This window comes from Vicugna pacos, chromosome 6 (genome assembly GCF_048564905.1).
Source record: "Vicugna pacos chromosome 6, VicPac4, whole genome shotgun sequence".
In the NCBI taxonomy this organism is placed as follows: Eukaryota; Metazoa; Chordata; class Mammalia; order Artiodactyla; family Camelidae; genus Vicugna; species Vicugna pacos.
Window position 1 is genome coordinate 35,573,145 of NC_132992.1, and position 20,344 is coordinate 35,593,488.

At 34.8% G+C, this 20,344-nt stretch overlaps 1 long non-coding RNA gene across 2 annotated transcripts; it reads left to right on the forward strand.

The window, feature by feature from the left end:
- Positions 1-217: 217 nt before the first annotated feature.
- Positions 218-20,126, forward strand: LOC140696874 (uncharacterized). Of its 2 annotated transcripts, none has more exons than XR_012073471.1 (3): positions 218-561; positions 4,229-4,391; positions 19,752-20,126. It is a non-coding gene; the product is annotated as an uncharacterized lncRNA (long non-coding RNA). The 2 variants fall into 2 exon arrangements; XR_012073470.1 differs by lacking the exon at positions 19,752-20,126 and adding an exon at positions 18,873-19,385.
- The last annotated feature ends 218 nt before the right edge of the window (positions 20,127-20,344 follow it).

The window sequence follows — 20,344 nt, forward strand, 5'->3', positions numbered from 1 at the left end:
AGCGCCGCTGCCGCCGCCGCCGCCGCCGCCTCCCAACGCTGAAACCTCAGCCTGCGGGGGCGGGGTGGGGGGGCACCGAGGTGGGGGTGATTGTGAGCGTGTTTGCGCGGGAGTGTGCGCGCGCGGGCTGAGCGCGTGCGCGGGGGCGCGCGCCGGCAGCGGGGGCGGGGACGGGGGCCGGGGCTCTCCTGTGGGAAGGGAGGGGTGAAAGGTCGTGGGTCCCCGGCAACACGGCTCAGGCAAACGTAAGCGGCTTGTCGCAGAAACCGAGGGGTCCAAGAAACGCGCTAGGCTGGAAGGCGGGAAACAGAGTTTACTGACAGCCGTGCCAGCCAATAATATGGAAACGTGAGAAAGGCTCTTCAGGCCCCTTCCCAATCGGGAAACTTGGGTATGAGAGGGAGTGAAGGGGCGGGGTGGGATCTCGGTCCAGCCGGGACTGGAGCGGCGACAATTTCGGCTAGTCTGAGAAGGGCATTGGAGTGACCGTTGACAACGGGTGGGACAGCGTCAAGGCTGAGGGAAGAACCCTAACCGTATACCTCCTGGACTTCTAGCTAGGTACATTAGTTTTTATTTTTAAGAGTAGGTAAAAGCCGTTAGCATCTCACTCAAGGGCGGTTTTCTACGAGGTGATTTCATCAAGAGTATTACTCGCACTGTGTGACTTCGTTAGGGAACTTATAGTATCACTCGCCGCCTTAAATCCTTTCGGAAACAAGCCAGGATATAAATAAATAAAGCTAGATACGGATATCCCCTTCGCGAGGCGCCGGGAGGCGGACTAAAGACGGGCAACAGCTGAGTGTGTATCCAAAACTAAATATTGAAGGAAATATGAATATAGGAATAAAGTTCATTGCAATGTGCACAGCTTATAATTATATAGATCTTGCATATGTAAGGAACCTGAACCGCGACCCTACAACATGACAAGAAAAAGAAAATCTAGTGTATTTGGATAGACATTGAAAGTCTGAAAAGACTCCGTTTATAGATGAGTAGACTGACTCAGTTCAAGTATTTTGCTCAAGGTCATCCATCAAGTTAGTAATTTAAGTAAATCAGTGTGGTAGGAAGCAGTGATTGTGGAAAAGTATCAGCTTTGGAGTCGGAAATACTGGTTTCAAGTTATTGCGGCGTATTCTAAGTGTGTCTTGAGCAAATCCCTTAACGTGTTGCTATGTATTACGTGCTTACCATGGCAAAGCAATCCACTTCACATGTGGTGCTCTTTACATGCAGTGTATCATGTAGGTATTACTATCCCCATTTTATGAGGCAGTTTGGGTTTAGAGATATTAATAATTTACCCAAAGTCACACAGGTGTAAACACTGTAGTAATAATTCAAACTGAGGTCGACCTGATTCCAAAGTCTGTCCTCTTGAATACTGCAGTATTCTAAAGCATCAGGTTTCCTTCTACTTTAAAAAAGGGACTTTACCTCTCCCAACTGAGTCAGGTGAGATAATGTATATGGCAATGTACTGTAAAATGTAAAAACGTGTTCACATAGTCACTAGATTTCTAGAACAAAGATGCCCCATCCCTGTACTTTCTACAACAGCATTTCAGCTTGAAAGATAGCTTTAGTATTAAGCTAGCAAAGAAAGAACTTTACTGATACGGTATTCTAACCAAGTATACCTGCATACCTAAGGCAATGACAGAAGAAAATAGAATAAATTTTAATTCCTGTTAGAGAGGGGAATGGAAAAGGGTACTAATCCTACTCTTAGCTCCTTTATTAGAAGGAGTATCTAGGATGCACTGGGATTTCTGGTGCTTTTAAGTAATGAAAGATAGATGACAGTCTGCTGAATGAGGAAGAGAATAACGTTTAGTTAGGGAATAAAAGTTCATCTGAAATATGAAAAACACACTTGCCTCAAGTCAGGGAAGAAGATACCCTGAGAGCTGAAAGAAAAGGAAAGCAGGTAAGTTAGTACATATTGGTAAAGGTCTGTGAACCAAATCCAGAATTTTGTTCTGACATATGACATAATAGGAGACCACAACATAGCCTTCATGATCAAAAATAAAAAGTATTTATACACGGAATTGGATTTTAAAGGACGGGGGAGCTGTGATGAGAAAATAATAGGGTTTGGAATACGCGGTAGTTAAGATTAAAAAAAGGCTGATGCCAGACATTGTACGAAGTGTTCTGTGAAAAATATTTTTCAAAAATGAAAAATTAGAAAAGGGCTGGAATTTGCAACTGGATTGTTTCGAAACAGTAAAAGACAGGGGACAAATACAATTCAAAGACAAAAGATAGTTCTTAGCTATATTACATTAAAGCTTGGACAAAGTATTCAGTAGGATGTAGTTTTGAATTGAGGAGAGACTGTTTCAGAATTGGAAAACTGGAGGTTCACAAATTTTTATTTCTAAAAATAAAATATTTTCTAAAGAAGTTTAGAAAATATTTATCATTGCCATGGGTAAGTTAAATTGTAAATGAGCCTTCTAAGTTAAATTGCCTTATAGACATAAGCTTACTGAAGTAGTCATGGCACTGTATTCTTATGCTATTTATTTGACCATTTCTTTTATTCCTTCTTAAGAGTTAATATTTAAATACTATCCACCACTACATGGGGCCCCGAAGCAGAAGATATAATTTTTAATGTGGATAGTATGCTTAACAGTAATGTAACTATGATATGCCAAGAATTACAGAGAACATCCTAAGTCTCTGACGTGGTCAAACATCTAAGGATCACTCAGCTCAGATGATTTGGTCAATGAAGAGTATGAGAGGGTATATTCTAATTAAGCCTCCATTCCTTAGTATATTTTTTGTCTTTTTGAAAAATTATGCTACTCCATTTCTCACTGCACATAGCTCTACCATTCTGATTATGTAGATTTAGAATTTTACCTGTTGTCTCCTGCATTTTGTACCAGCTAATAAAACTGAAGAAATAAAAAAGCAGCTCCCAGTTAATAAGCTGCTTTACAGCGTGCTATATTATTACTACAGCATGCTATACGTCTTACGCTATAAATAAACTGTTTGAATGAACTTTTGAAAAATACAATAGAAGCATTTGACCTCAATTCTCTGAAAAGAAATAGTTTATTTTTAATTAACCAAGCAGTTGACACTGCAAACTTAATAATACTTTCTGACACCTTACGACACAATAGAATTTGTGTGCTTTTCATTGCTAATTAGTTGATGACTTATGAGCATAACCACCTATGATAGAAAATGATATTAATCTGAAGAACAAAATCCTCAGTCTTTATTGGCTTTCAGGGGGTGTTCTTTTCCTTCCTAAGTTTTAGTCTAACTGACAAAAGGTAATCTATTTTCAGCAATGACGATTGGCTTTCTAGAGAAAGCACAGATAGTTTATATCCACAGATATTCCCCAAACTATTTCTTTGTCTCCATGCGCCTGCCCATCCTACAATCAGTCCTGTTATTAAAGAACAGAAATACTGTGTGTCTCTTCAGGCTGTGCTTTGGGAAAATTATTTTCTGACTTTGTGTTCTACCAGAAGCAGATCCTGAGTTAAGGATTCAAGTGCAAGTAGTTTACTTTGGAAGTGATTTCAGGAAACACAGTAGGGTCTTGGGGAAGTAAGATGGGGGAATGAAAGGAAGGCAACAAAGGGTGAATTACCAAGCAAATTACCACTGTGAGCAAACAGAGCTTAATCTCACTGGAATTTCCTGAAAAACCATTTAGAACAGTAGCCTCAGAACTATCCCACCCGAAGCATGAGAAAACTGAGGTATATGTTTACCAGCTCCCTTCAGTCATTGGGTCATTGGTCGAGGTCTATTTCTAGGATGCATTTATTGTATGCATGCTGACCAATCGTCCAACTGCCGGTACTGCATCTTTTTCTGAGGACTTTCTATAGAGGCTGGAGTCCGTTCTGCCCTTACGCAGGCTGGAAATGTTGTGGAATATCCCCTACCATTATGGAAAATCAGGCCAGTGTGCTCTGAAATCGTAGGCAAGAAGTAAGGCTAGGGCAGGAACAGTTTGTTACAAGTATCAAAATGAAATTAGGAAAAAAGGAAAGTGAGAAGTCTGTTACTGCAAAGTGTTGTTGGGAAAGATCGAATAAATAAGAAAGAATTTGAAAAGTTTAAAGTACTGCATGTTTTTTTATAATTTTCACAATCTAAATATTGTAACCAAGCATAGATTGTAAAAAGCCCAACTAATTCTTTTTTATGTTTTTAAAAAACACATTTTTAGTTTTTTAGACATGGAAACTATCATTTTGCTAGGATGACTCCTTAATTAGAAAGTACTACATGTATCGAGATGAAGTGAATTGAAGAAATAATAAATGAGCCATTATAAATATAATAAAATACAACTTCAGATGGTAAACTACTGGACCTACAGACAGCATCAGGTAATTGCTTACATTATGGATTGTTTGGATTTCCTGTCTGTTTAATTCCTGCTTCCCAAATAAGCTATAGCCCTCCTTGAGTTCCAGAAGTTTTTAATGTCTCTGGTCAAGCCTTCTTTCTAATGTAGTTTGCTATTTCCACTATTTGTTATAGATCAAATAATTAAAAGTTCTGTTTCTCTTATAACAATGTTACTTGTGTTTGTAAGTATAAAAAGAAATTGGCATCCTTATATATATTTTAAAAATTGCATTACTATACTCTTCCCTAGATTTTGCCTTGCTATTTAATCTTTTGGTTTCACTATGTAAGCATTTCTTTGGTAGATCAGGAGTATCTAATTGACATCATGTAATTCTAAATTATTTTATCCATGTGTCATTTCATATAATTAAGACTGTGTGAACTTATTAAAATCAGTATTTTATATGTAGATATTTATCTGCATATGGTGTAGAAAGAGAGTGTATATATGTGTGTGTGTGTGTGTGTGAGATAAAAAGTGGTAGATAAGAAGAGGCTGGGTATTGCAGTCCTACCTAATGTCTGTTGTGGGGGAGAAAAATTAGTAAAAGCTTAATTTGCCTTTACTTAGCCTTTTCTTCTCAAGGTTAAGTATTTTTGAGCTTAAAACTTTTTTTAAAATTTTACCTTCTTACTATGAAAAATTTGAAATGTTTTCAAAAGGAGATAAAACAATACAATGTATCCCATGTACTATACATTCACCTCCAAAACTAAACTCCCAGTCAATATTGTTTCATTTATAACCTCTCTTGGGGTAATTTTGAAGCAAATTCTGACTATTATACCATTTTTATTCTGAAAATATTATAGACTTTAAAAAAATCCAAAATATTATTATTACATTGAAAAAAATTGGCATAAACTTCTTAATAGTGTCAAATATCTGGTCTGTGTTTAAATTTCCTTAATGGTCTTTAAAAGTTTTTAACAGCTACCCATAGAATGGGAGAAAAATATTTTCAAATGATGCAGCTGACAAAGGCTTAATTTCCAGATTATATAAACAGCTCATACAATTAAAAAAAAAAAAAAAACACCCAATCCAAAAATGGGCAGAAGACTTAAGCAAGCAGTTCTCCAATGAAGATATACAAATGGCCAATAGACACATGAAAAATGCTCAATATCATTAATTATCAGAGAAATGCAAATCAAAACTGCAATGAGATATCACCTCACAACAGTCAGAATGGCCATCATTCAAAAGTCCATGAACGATAAATGCTGGAGAGGGTGTGGAGAAAAGGGAACCCTCCTACACTGCTGATGGGAATGTAGTTTGATATAGGCATTATGGAAAACAGTATGGAGATTCCTAAAAATACTAAAAATAGACTAACCATATGATCCAGCAATCTTACTTCTGGGTATATATCTGGAAGGTACTCTCATCTGAAAAGATACATGCACCCCAATGTTCATAGCAGCACTATTTACAATAGCCAAGACATGGAAACAGCCTAAATGTCCATTGACAGATGACTGAATAAAGAAGTTGTGGTATATTTATATAATTGAATACTACTCAGCCACAAAAAAGAACAAAATGCCATTTGCAGCAACATGGATGGACCTGGAGATTGTCATTCTAAGTAAAGTAAGCCAGAAAGAGAAAGAAAAATACCATATGGTATCACTCATATGTGGAATCTAAAAAAAAGGACACTATGAACTTATCTACAAAACAGAAACAGACTCTCAGACCTAGTAAACAGTCTTATGGTTACCAGGGAAAGAGGGTGGGAAGGGATAAATTAGGGAGTTTGAGATTTACAAATGTTAGTCATTATATATAAAAATAGATTAAAAAAATAAGTTTCTTCTGTATAGCACAGGGAACTGTATTCAATACCTTGTAATAACCTTTTATGAAAATGAACTTATGTATGTATATGCATGACTGATACATGGTGCTGTACACCAGAAATTGACACATTGTAACTGACTGTACTTCACTTAAAAAAATTTTTTTTAACATTTTCTTGAAACCTCAACCCAAATAAATATATTGCAACAGGTTCATGTGTCTCGAATCTCTTTTAATGTATATCAGACATATTTCAACCAGAGAAGCAGACTGGTAGGATATATATTTTTTAAATTTACATACACAGAGTTATAGGCAGCATATAGATATACAGTGAAATTAAGGGAATTGGTTCACAGAATTGTGGGCTCTGGTTAAGCAAGCCCAAAATCCACAGATGGGCATTCAGGAAGAAAAAATACGGGGGGAAGAGAGAACAGTTGCAGACCCAATTGTGCTCGGAGTCTGATCTTCAGAGACCTGGTTGCTTTGATGACTGTCATCTGATTAATTCAGGCCCACCTAGGATGATCTGCCTTTTGATTAACTCAAAATTGGAACTTTAATCACACCTCAAAATCCCTTCTCAGCAGGACTTGACTATTGTTTGATTGAATAACTAGGAGAAGTTATGTATATGCTACAAAATGGCTGCTGCCCTCTTTCTGTTCTCCAGCTCTCACAAGAGAGTATCCCTTGTAGACCACTCTAACTAGAAATATACTAGACAAGGGATTCTGAGAAATCTACATTGTCATATCACAAAACCATCACAGCCCACCCTCTGTCAACTTGGCACCCATACACATCTCCTTACACCATATTTAATCACCAAATAAAGACAATAGCAAAATCATACTTTTGACTAATGCAATAAACATAATGGCATAACAGAATAAACTATCCCATGTAAAACTGAAAACATCGTAACCCTTTCCCCAGGAGAAGATAAAAAATCTATGGGTGATGTTCACACTTCTATGATATCCAGTAAATTAAATATTGAAATATAAAGTTAGCTGTTGTTAGTTTAGCATCTATAACATGGAAAGAGGATGATAGAGGTAATAAAGACAAAATTATTTAATACAGTCACATGAAAATAAATACTCAAGAGTGATTACAGGCTTTGTTTCTACAAAGGATCACAACATCATAGCTAGTATTTCTTCCACCCTTCTACTACCTTCTTTCATTTCCTTCTTCTACTTCCTTTTCCATATTCCATTTGCCCTCAGCAAGCACTTCAGCTGGTTGTGGTTCCTTGACAAGTGGGAGGACCCAAACCTTAATTCCTAAAGGATCTGGACTATTATAAGTCCTACATGAATGAAGTTGTCATAGTTTTCCACTGACTTTAATCAAAGTACATGGGAATACAAAGAGATGCCCTGGGGGAGGGGTTTTGAACTGGAACTTGAGGATTCCATCTGGTCACTTTAGGCTCCTCTTCAAGCCTCTGAATCAACAAGAAAAGAAAGGAGTTACTATGCTGGCTGCAGTGATTGATCTTGGCTATCAAGGAAAATGGCAGATTATTACACAATGAGGGTAAAGAAGATTATGTCTGAATGCCTGAAATGCAGGAGATCCCTTGGTGGATGCATTCCTTGCTTTGGAACTAAGATCTCTAGACCAATATACCCTAAGGTAATGGAAATGGGAAAGAAACATTTTGCTAGTCAAGATCAAGAGGCAATGTCAGAGGAGATACTCTTCATTTCCAACTCTTGGATTTGCAATGTAAGGATCTGTAAATTCTGGTGATAGGAGAAATAGCACCATATATTAGAAGCTGACTTAAAGCATTGACCATATCCTGGAGGACATTGTCTCAGTCTCACAAGGTATTGCCACCTAGCTGGGACCATAACTCAGTCATCAAAAGGAAAATCCACAGTCCTATTAAGCTCTTTCAGAAGGATGGAAGCTATGAGACCAGAGAATACCGTGAGTAGGAGTTCATTGTCACACAATATAAATTTTTTATAATATAGTAGGGTCCTTTCTCAAGGTCCCCATGTTGGATTTGTAAATTGATTCAGGTCCAGAATTCGACTGAGGGGTCATTACTCTCTATTTTGGTGATGCAGGTCAAACTTCTGGTCACTAGACTTAGAATTTTCCACTTATGCATATCAAGTAAGAATTTAGTAGGCTTCCAAACTCAGATGTTGAAGTTTTCATCTCTAAAAGTTAATTTTGGTTTTTTTTTTTGTATCTTCTAAGAATTCACTTAATATGTTGAATAACCCCGTAGATTCTTGAATATATGGAAGACAGTTAAATAATTACTTCAATATCTTTGTTTATTGATTCTATTCTGTGTCATTTCTGATGCAGTTTTGATTGTTTGCTTTTTCTCTTCAATATGAATCATATTGTCCTGCTTTTCTACATGTCTGATAATTTTTATGATATGTCAGGCATTGTTAATTTTACCTTGTTGTATGCTGGATATTTTGGTGTTCCTACAAATATTCTTGACCTTTGTTCTTTAGTGCAGTTATTGGAAACAGTCTGATATTTGGGGGTCTTGCTTTTAAACTTTATGAGATGGAGTGAGATCACTGTTTAATCCAGGGCTAATCTTCCCCCACAGCTGAGGCAAAACCTTCTTTGTACTCTAGCTGGTGGACAGTGAATTATAAGGTTTTTCCTCTCAGAAATTATGCATTTCACATTGGATGTAGCCCTTATAATCTTATTTGAAAAATATGTGTTCAAGTACTTTGCCCATTTTTAAATTGGGTTATCTTTTTGTTGTTGAATAGTAGGTGTTCTTTACATTTTCTGGATACTAGTCCTTTATCAGATACATGATTTGCAAATATTTTCTTCCATTTTGTAACTTGTCTTCATTTTATTGATACTGTCCTTTATACACAAAATTCTTAATTTTGATGAAGTCTAACTTATCTATTTTTCTTTTGTTGCTTCTGCTTTTGGTGTCATTTCTAAGAATTCACTGCAAAGTTTAAAATCATGAATATTTCCTCCTATGTTTTCTTCTAAGAGTTTTATGGTTTTAGCTCTTATATTTAGGCCACTGATACATTTTGAGTTAACTTTGTATATGATGTGAGGTAGGGTTCCAACTTCATTCTTTAATGTGTGGAAACACAGCATCCCAGCACAATGTTAACCATTCTTATCATGTATCATGAAAGGTATCAGAAGCCAGAAAGTCACAGTTATAACTTCACAATGACTAAATATTAGCAATACTCTCTTTCCTAATTATAATTTAGGAAAGTTTATTTATTGTTACCTGAAAAGGAGGTAAAAAAGGATGACAAACATAAGGAAGGAGATGATAAGATTCTCTTTTAGATAGAATATACTTATCAATATCCATATCAATGATATGTTTCAGAGTCTCCAAAATACCTGGGCATTCAGACTGACTAGGATTATGATACATAATTTTTTATACTCTGTGCATCCTTCATTCTCCAGAAGCCCTACTACCCACATGACAGAAAAGCCTGTGGTGGTAAGGTGTAAATATTTTAGGTGCTCCAAATTTTCCTCTTTTGCTTTTTTACTTCTTTGTTCCACTAGCTCTTCTTACAATGATAAGCCAAAATGAATGGTACAGCCACCATGCTAAGCTTTGTGAACACTAAGATTTCTGTTATGCCTTGGCTTTGGTCTGACAAAACATTTTGCCCATAAAACAGGAAAACTTGGAATTTTTCTAAGAGCTTATTTGGAAACTAAGAAAAGAAAAAAACAAAGCATAGAAAAATGAAAGTTTAATTTCTTCCCTGCATACTTACAACTGAAATTTATCCATAAATTGGTTTAGTTAGTACATGTTCATGGAACATCAAGGCTCACTTCCCTTTTTCTTACTTCAAATATGCCAAAGTGGCATGTTTATCCAACTACTGTTAGCTGGAGATAGATTTGGGATATCCTCACAGCTACTTATTAAATTTCTCAATTTCATTTCCAGGTTTATTTCTAGCTTTTCATCCCCAACTTCAGTCCCAAGCTATAACTTTTATGCTTCAAACCAATCCTGTGACCTAAAACATGGATTCATAATTCCCTAACCAGTCCCAAATATTTCAGTTATTTATTTTGGTAATACAAGCTTCCACCTGACCCTGGCCCAATATTCACATGTCTTTATCTTTCACCTTTTTGGCTTATCCTTTGCTGAATCATTTTTATTGACTGGCTATGAAGTTAGTTCTACTTTAAGTGAAACTTAGTTCCTTTACCTGAATTTGTGTTAGGAGTTTTTGCGCTATTATCTGGAGGAACAACTCTACCTAAGAGTTTTTGAGGCAGGAGAGGCTTATCCAGAAGGAGATGTTTGTACTGAGAGTTGAAAAAAGGGAAATGATTCTACTTGACAGACAGAATTATAAAATGTCAGGTCTGCTCGCATGCAGCCCCCTTAATGGGGAATGGCTGAGTGAAGTTGTGAAAGACCAACTACTTAGCATTGCAGCATTGAAGGCAGTGCTGTTTAGGTCTTCGTAGCCCAGCCTGCACTGAGTGAGTGTCCTCACCAGAGCAGGATTATTGAGCCTGTTAGTGAGTCAGTGCCCAACGCAGAGCAGAAGATGAACTGCAGTAATGGCATCATGGAGCATAAGGAGATAATAACTGTCATAAAGTAAAGACTACCTCCCCCATCCCATTTCTGGACAGGCACCAATTACACCTCTTCCAGATCTTGGGATAGTTCTAGGTAAGAAAATAGCCCCATTTATTATATTCAAAAAAAGTAATTTTTTACAACTCTGGGTAGTGGAGATTTGGAATATGATTTGGCTTGTTTCAGAGCAAATAAAGCATGCTACTTAGTATGTGGAGCAAATTCATACTGGCTACATTAATATCCAGTCCTGGTCTCTCAAGCAGCTCTGTGGTCCTGATAGAAAATGCCATCATTCCCTGCTGGAACCTGTCTGAATCCTGTCAGCTCTTCCGACAGTCAGAAGCAGAGTTCTTATCTTTTACACTTGCTAAAACTCTTTTTCTATTGAACTACCCATTAAATTCTTATTTTTCTGTCAGTGATAAATCTGAATTCTCAGCTTATTTGCAAAGCAGAGATGAATGACAGATACTAAGTTTAATTACTATTAAGACTCAAGACATTAGCTCTGCCCACTGCCACAAGCCTCTTTGAAAATCACCTAGATGCTCACAAATGGTATCCATCCAGAATCGTTTCACTCTAAGTTAACAGCTTGAAAACTGCTTTACAATCATAAAAATATTAATTTTATGTGCATTAAACATAAGAGTAAGGCTATTTAGACCTCCTTGTAACATTTACTCCTGTCAGTATCTACATCAGTTGTACATTTTGTATTTTAACTTACTAAATACTCCACATTTTCTCACATGCTCACTTTGTACTTCTTTTCATGATCTCAATTTGGAATATATTAAATGTTACTCCTTAACTTTATGCTATTTGGCTTCTCAGTTCTGTGGTTAACTATTTCTGTGATATTGGACAAACACTTCTCCTTTCTGGACCTTATTCACACATAACATTAAGGATTTTATTAAACAATTTTCAAGAATCCTTATAGGTCTATTTTTCTATAAGATTAATTTGAAATCATTATGAAATACAGTTAAGGAGTCAAGGAAATGTCTTCTTTAATTCTTTCCTAATGAGTTAAATAGTTAAATTAAGTTTGAATCTATTACTTTTGGGCAGAATATTTACTTACAGGTTTTTAACCTTACAGGTTGTTAGTACCCAAAGGAAGAATAATAAAATGTACTAAAATATATATTTTCAAACATACATATAAATGCTTAAGTGACTTTAAATATTATGTATGATCCTGAATTCTTTACATAGTTTAAATAGTGCATGTATTCTTTCATAATGTAGACTCATATATGTTCCTGTGATGAATACAAAATGAAAATTATTTGAAATAATTGAGCTTGATTTAGGTAGTTGAGAGGTTACAGCCTATCTTGATTAATTTTGCCAGCACTGTGTTTTTCATTTTGGGGCCAATATTTAAAAATAGATGGATTTCATGTTTTTTAAAAATATGTGTTTCAGTATCTTTTGGAAAAATCACACAGTCTGGTAATTCTGGTCCCGTACTCAAATGTAGTAATGATCGACCAAAGCTAAACAGCAGTTGTTCGTTTAGGCGGGACATAGGCTCAGGGCCTTGCTCCGGCTCCCATCATTCACACTTATACTGGACCACTTCATTCATTATGTCACCTGCCTGGGATTTCAGCCAATATGTTTACCTTCATTTGTTAGGACTGTTAATATTGAATGAAAAGAAATTCTTCCTCTGGATTTATAACAAAGGATTTGGATTTTTTGTCACCCAAACTTAGCATGGTTTTTGTCAAGCCTTCTGAAGTGAGTAAATGTCAACCTTTGATTGGCATAATGTCAAATATAGACAGGCATTGAGTTATATATTCTTCACAGAGAATATACAGAAAAAAGTTACCATTATAATTTTTCTTTTGAATTTGAATACCAATTAAATGAACATAATAGCTTCATTAAAACCTCATAAGCACCAGTAAATAATAGTTATATTTCTTTAGATATTCCACTCTGACAAATAAAGATGTTCAGATATCCAAACACTGAAAATAAAAGTGAAGCTTTTATACACATACAATAGAAGTTGTGGTTTGAAGTGGAATTCTTTTTCCAATAAAAATAAAAATCTTTTTTATAAAGTGGAAAGGAAAAAAGCCTTTTATAACGTAAATTTACTATATGAATTAAACTTACAACATTTATTTTAAAATTAATTGTAGAGAAAAATAAACTATTTGATGATAGATTGATACCGATTTTGAAATTAGAGGTTGTAAATAATAGCCTTAGCACCTGATTTATTTCTTTTTTTGTTTGGTGGCAAATTATCAAGAAAATCTTGATTTACAAAGACAAGTTGCAACTGGTGATAATAGTTTTTTGAAAAATACATCTCTGCCAACTTTATAATTGTTTTTATAATAGAAAATGTATGATTTTATAGTTTTATACATTTATATTTCAGAAATCCAAGAAAAAACATTTTACTAAAGAAACACCAAAAAAAGTTAATGTAACAATGCAAATAAATGCAAGTATTGCCAATGTATTAAAGTTTGAAGTATGAGATGTTTTCTTAACATAGCTTTCAAGTGATGAAAATATTAAAAGCTCAAAAATTCAAGTCAAATGGATTCCAAATCTTAGCTCTTAGGCAAAATACTGAAAGGCACATCGTTTACAAATATTGTTTAACAATCAATTAGCACAAGCAAAAATACTTAGAGGATTAGAAAACGTTTTACTTAAAAACTAGGGATTTTGTTTCCCTTTTTTCCCTCTTTTCTTAAAATGTATTTAATTCTGAAAGAGAAATCTGGAACCAATTGAAGCAGGAAATTATCTTGATGCCTCTACCTTATTTGTGCCATTTCCACTAGGAAGTCTCAGATGAATGGTAGAATAGGAAATAATGTGTTGTGTCCATGGAAGTTTGTGTGACAGAAGGAAATAAAGATAGAGACCTGAAGGTAGATATTCCAAGCTTCTTGGAGTTGCATTACCCAAAAGTTACAAAAATATTTTTTGTTTGATATTACAACATGTACTTCCCAGCTCCTGAATAGGTCACTTGGAATTGACAACTAGTTTTACTGTTTGTTTGTTCTGTTTAATTTAATTTTATTGTAAATTTTTTGTGGGGGTGGGTAATTAGGTTTATTTATTTGCTTATTTTTAGAGGAGGTACTGGGGATTGAACCCAGGACCTCATGCATGCTAAGTACTCTAGCACTTGAGCTATTCCCTCCCCACTGTTTTATTTTGTTTGAGAATTTGGTGGTGATGCTGGAGATAACGAGACATCTTGAGATGGTCCCAAACAGATGTGCAAATGTGAAAATCACTTCCCTGTAGTAATTTATAAGGCTACTTCTTTCTTGGGGTTTAACTCTGATAAAAATGCCATCGAAACGTGACATTGGCCTTGCCAGTAGATGCAATACAGGTAATTTTAGAGTGCTTCACAGAAATATGGTAGGTATTCAAATTCATTTGCACTATGAGATTATGAAATCCAAAGTACCAGAGTTTATATCTGGCTAGATCATCATTGCATTTTAACTTCTCAGCACAGTACATGGCCAGAATATGTGTCTGATAAATTTTTTTAAATGAACCATTTCTATTTAATTACCTATCGATTTCATCCTTAGTATTTGAGAACTCAGAAGTTTGGGTTATATATTCACTGTAATGAAGACAGATGGACACTACTCATGGGGAGTCAAGTTTGCAACGTTTATGCTACATTTAAGCCAGCCACATTATGATGCGTACCCATTATTCTACTAGTTTTAGATCAGTGCTTCTCAATATCCTAAAGCTAAGTCTACACAAGCCTCCACACTTGGTGAACTGACAGATTTAGTACTATTTACTATGCTGTTCTATAGTCCATAGAGAATAAGAAACTATATCCACACAGATGCTATTACTCTTACAGTTGTAAACAGGATGAAGTTGTAAAATATTTTTTCAAGTAGTGTACTTAGTACGCATTTTAACTTCAAAAATATCAGTTCATGTTTTGAAATAAACTCTAGGCCCAAGATGGAGCTGCTCCTGCTCCTTCCTGGGGTGCTACGTGGGCAAACCAAAGCTTAGATAATTTTCATTTCCTTTTAAACGCTCCACTTAAACAGAAACGCAGTATATCCAGTTAGCCAATCCTCACGTGCCAAGTCAACCCATGGCCTTCTAATCACAAACAAGGCTGACTCTGTGGCCCCAGCCTATCAGATATTTGCCATTTTTCTGTTCTTTGTTCTTTATTCTATAGATGTTTCCTGCTTTATGCCCCATTTTGCAGTTTTCTGAAAGGAGACTCTGCTTCATGAAGCGTTAAATAAAGTTTGTTTTCATCACCTAAATTGTGTTCTTTAATCATTTTTAACACTGCCAATGTATTGCAAGCAGCACTAAAATAATCATGTCTGTGAAATCTCAAAAACACCAAGAGATTATCATGTAAACTAATTTCTTATTTCTAATACACTTTATAGGTTTTCTAATCAAGAAACGTGTATTAGTATTTACATATCACTATTATGTGTTTCACAGCAGAACCCTTAAAAAGAGAACAACAAAACCACTGCAAGGCTCTACTCATTAGTATTCCCAAAGGATTAAATTGCCTTAACAAAAGTACACAACTCCCAAGGCTTGAGTGTCAGTCCTTGCCCTCAGTAGTATTCCCAAAGCTACTACTTCATCTATGAGGAAAAGGTGAATTGCTTTCTTATTTTTGTGTATGGAAGGAGTCAAAAAAATGTCCATTGCTTTCTTCTTTGTGCTGTTTGGGTCCTTCTCATCCATGTTTATTATACTTATTGTTCCATTTTGCCTCCTTCCTCTAGTTCCTCATTCTCTACCCTGACTTCTTCCTTTTTTGACTCCATTTACCAGATGCCTACGGAGGTGCAACAAACAATTCATTGTCTCAGAGACTCCTGTACTACCTTCATCTTAGTCACAACAATAGGCGAGCTATGTATTGACTGAATATGAAGGAATTTATTATTAGACAATATAAATTTTAATATATGTAGGTTTGTGTGTGTATATTTATATATACATGAAGTGTATACAGATATGATTTGTTACTATTAAGGATGTTTGCATTTATATTCATAAATTACCATGGTCTGTAATTTTCAGTTCTTTTAATACCTTGTCTGGTTTTAGTATCAGGGTAACACTGGCCTCATAAAATGTGTTAGAAAGTATTGCCTACTTTCTCTTCTATGTTCTGGAAGAGTTTGTATATGGTTGCTATTCTTTCTTTCTTAGATAGCTGACAGAATTCATCTGTAAAAGCTATCTAAGCCTGGAGGTTTCTTTGGAGAAAGACTGTTAATTACTTTTTAGGAGGTCTAAAGCTATTCAGGCTTTCAAATTTTACTGTAATATCACATTTGGAATTGTGACATTCAAGAATTTTGTCCATTTTGTTTACGTTGAATTTATTGGCATGAATTTGTTCATAATATTCGCTTACTGTCTCGTTAATGTCTTTAGGATTTATGGTGGTCTCTCTTTCACTGTTGATACTGATCATTTGTGTCTTCCTTAGTTTTTTTTTTTTTCTTGCTAGTCTACTTACAGATTTATCAATTTTATTGATCTTTTCAAAGTGTAGCATTCAATTTAATTTTTTTCTGTTCGACTATTTTCTGTTTCATTGAGTTTCATTCTTATTTTTATTATTCCTGTCTTCTATTTAATTTGGGTTTCATTTGCTTTATTGTCTTGTTCCTAAAGTGGAATCTTAAACCATTGGTTTTTAGATCTTTCTTCTTTGCTAAATTAAATACTTAAAATTATGAACTTCACTGTGAGCACTTCATTAGCTGCATCCTACACATTTTGATATGTTGTGTTTTTATTACAACTCAGCTGAAAATTATTTCCCATGTGATTTTTTTTTTCTTTGACCCTTGGGTTCTTTAGCCATGTGTTTCTTAATTTTCCTTATACATGTATTTCTTTAGATTTATGTTTTTTAACTTTTAGATTTTTAAAATTGATTTCTACTTCACTAGTACAATGAGTGGAGATATTCCTAAGATTTCAATAATTTCAAAATCTTTTGAGACTCATTTAGTGGACCAGCATACAGTCTTGGTGAACATTCCATGTCCATTTTAAAAAAATGTGTTTTCTGCAGTTCTTAGATGTAGTTTGTTTTTTTTTTTTTAATGTCAATTAAATTGATTTATATCATCTTTCAGATTTCCTATATCCTGGAAGACTGGATCAAATCTCTCCAAGGAAGTTATCTGTGATGATGGAAATGTTCTACCTGTGCTGAATTTCTAGCCATACATAGCTGTTGCACATGACATTTTCTATATCATTGAGTTCATTCTTATCTTTATTATCTCCTTTCTTATATTTACTTTGGGTTTAACTTGCTTTGTTTCCTAGCTCCTTAAAGTGGAAACCTAGACCATTGATTTTGGCCAAAAAAAATTTAAGAAAAGATGTGTGACACTTCTGGTAGAGCCACTGCATACACAATATGACTACATTCCCTTTTCCCCTCGGTTGTGAGATTGGCAATGATCCACATAGGGAAGCAGAGCATCAGCCGACTCTCAATTGACATGATTGTGAGGCAGAAATAACCTTTGCTGTCAAGAGATTTTTGAGAAATAACCTTTGCTGTCAAAAGATTTTTGGGGTTGTTTGTTATCACAGGATAATCTAATCCAGAATTTCTCAGCTTCAGCACTGTTGATGATTGGATCGATAATTCTTTGATATTGAGGGCTGTCTTGTGAATTGTAGGATTTTTTTTTTTATCAGCATCCCTGGCCTCTATTCACTCGACACCAGAAGCATTCTCTTTCTTATTGTGACAAACATAACTGTTTCCAGACATTGTCAAATGTCCTCTAGGAGGACAAAAATCCTGCTGGCTAAGAGCCACTGGTAATCTAGCCTGACTCATATACAACTATATATATGGATGTAAAAGTAAAAATGGAGCTCTACATCACAGTATACATAAAAATCAATTCCAAGTGGATGAAAGGCATGCAGATGAAAGACAAAACTATAAAACATTTAGAAGACAATACAGAAGAATATATTTTTTTTTAGGTAAGAGATTTCCTAAATAAGACATGAAAAACAAACAATAAAATGAAGGATGAATAAATTTGATCATATTAAAGAAACACATTTTAAAGAAAGTGAGAAATACAAGCCCAGTGTTTGAGAAAATATCTGCAACACATAAAGCCAGTAAAGGATTAGTATCCAGAATATATAATACCTCCAAATGATTATTTTAAAAACCTTGAACTACTCAATAGAAAAATGGGCAAAATAATGAGTAATGTTACAAAAGAAGGATTTTGTGTAATACAAAACACATATAGTTATGAAAACGTGCTCAATCTCATTATTAATCAGGTATATGCAAATTAAAACCACAGTGAGATAGAACATATCCATAAGGTTAAAAAATGTCTTAATATCTGACAATATCAGACTTCATAGGAACTTTCATTATTTCTTGTTGGTGTGTGAATTGGAGCAATCACTCTGAAAACAGTATGTAGTCATCATTAGCAGACATTCACAGATATTTCCTTTTTTTATTGCAATATTGTTGATTTACAGTGTTGTGTTAGATTCCTGTGTACAGCATGGTGATTCAGTTATACATATATTATATACATTCTTTTTCATTATAGGTTAACACAACCTATTAAATATAGTTCCCTGTGCTATACATTAGGACCTTGTTGTTTATCTATTTTGTATACAGTACTTTATACCTGCTAATCCCAAATTCCTAATTTATCCTTCCTCCTGCCCCCCTTTCCGCTTTGGTAATCATAAGTTTGTTTTCTATGTCCGTGAGTCTGTTTTTGTTTTGAAAATAAGTTCATTTGTGTCATTTTTTTAGATTCCACATATAAGTGATATCATATATTTGTCTTTCTCTGTCTGACTTTCTTCATTTAGTATAATCTCTAGGTCCATCATGTGACTGCAAATGGCATTGTGTTACATATATATACAGTGGAATACTACCCAGCCACAGATATTTCTTATTCTTCTCCTCAGCATATGCTAAAACTGCACTACCCTCTTGAAGTTAAGCTATGTGACCCATATCATTTCTAAGTGGGAGGCTTTAAGATTTGTGAGTGATGAATCAAGATTTTCCTCCTCTTCCATGGTGACTGGTAATATTCCATAAGGGAGGATGATGTGGAAGACTCTCCTCACCACATCACCTAATCCAAGATGAAAACATAACAGGAGCAATTAATAAAACTTTGATGTTTTAACCACTAAAATTTTGGGAGTTGTTCTAGCCCATTATGATTGCTATGGAATTACTAAGTAAGGTTGAACATGCCTGTATTAGCCAGCAATTTGAATAGTTGGCATTTGCCCTGTTGACTCTGTTCACAAAGAAACCATTTAGATGAATGCTTTATAAGAGCATTGTGCTAGTAGCAAAATGATGGAAAAAATGGAATTTCTATCAACTATAAAAATAAACTGTAATATATTCATATACTATAAAATCCTATAGCACAGAGAAAATTAATAAAACATAGCAAATACATCAACATAAATAAATCTCAAAGTACGTTTTTCAGTGTAAGAAGGAAGTCAAAATAGATAAAAGTAAGATTTCACTTATGCTAAATGCAAAGTGTGAAGAGTTCATGGAAGTTGTATATTCTGTTAGAATTTATGCATATGTCGTAAAAATATAAAGAAATCTAGGAAATGTTAATACTAAGTTCAGGATAGTGGTGTTTTCTGGATAGTGGAACAGAAAGCAAAATGTACTCAAAGGTGTGCAATAGAGGGCTTTTAACTGGTAATCTATTTCCTAATCTGGGTGATGGATACAGGGGTGTTGATGTTATACTGTAATCTGTCTGTATATACATTGTATGCTCTTTCCACTTATTCTGTATTTCACAGACAAAACTATTTTAAAGCCATCAATAATAATCCCAATACACAACAGCCCGTAAAATAGGTTGAATCATATTTTGATAAGTGGGCTACAAAACTCCTCAAGAAAAGTCTGATTTTACTATCCAAGGACACAGATGGAGATGAAATTGATGATATCCTAATTCTGCTTTGATTTTTGTGAGATGTTGGGCAATTCATTCATTAGTTCTATTTCCATTTTTATGTTTATGGAATGGTAGTGAAATAACAGTTTATTTGAAGATTAATGTTTACAAAACATGTTGTACCTGAAATAGTACCATACCCTGTATTAGAATATGATAGTGCCACTGAAAATAATATATTCAAAATACATCTAATTTTCTGACTAATGGAGATGCTTGAATGAGTGATGGGAATATTGGCACTCTAGATCATCACTGGCTTGGTTATAAGTGATGATGTGGAACATTTAGCTTAATGGAAGATAAAAAATGATAGCAATTAGATAGGTTTTTGTAAGCTGAAAGTTCAAACACATACCAAACTATGAAAACACTTTAATAGTGCTTTCTGAAAGATAAAAAAAAAATCTGTCAGGGCATACAAATCCATAG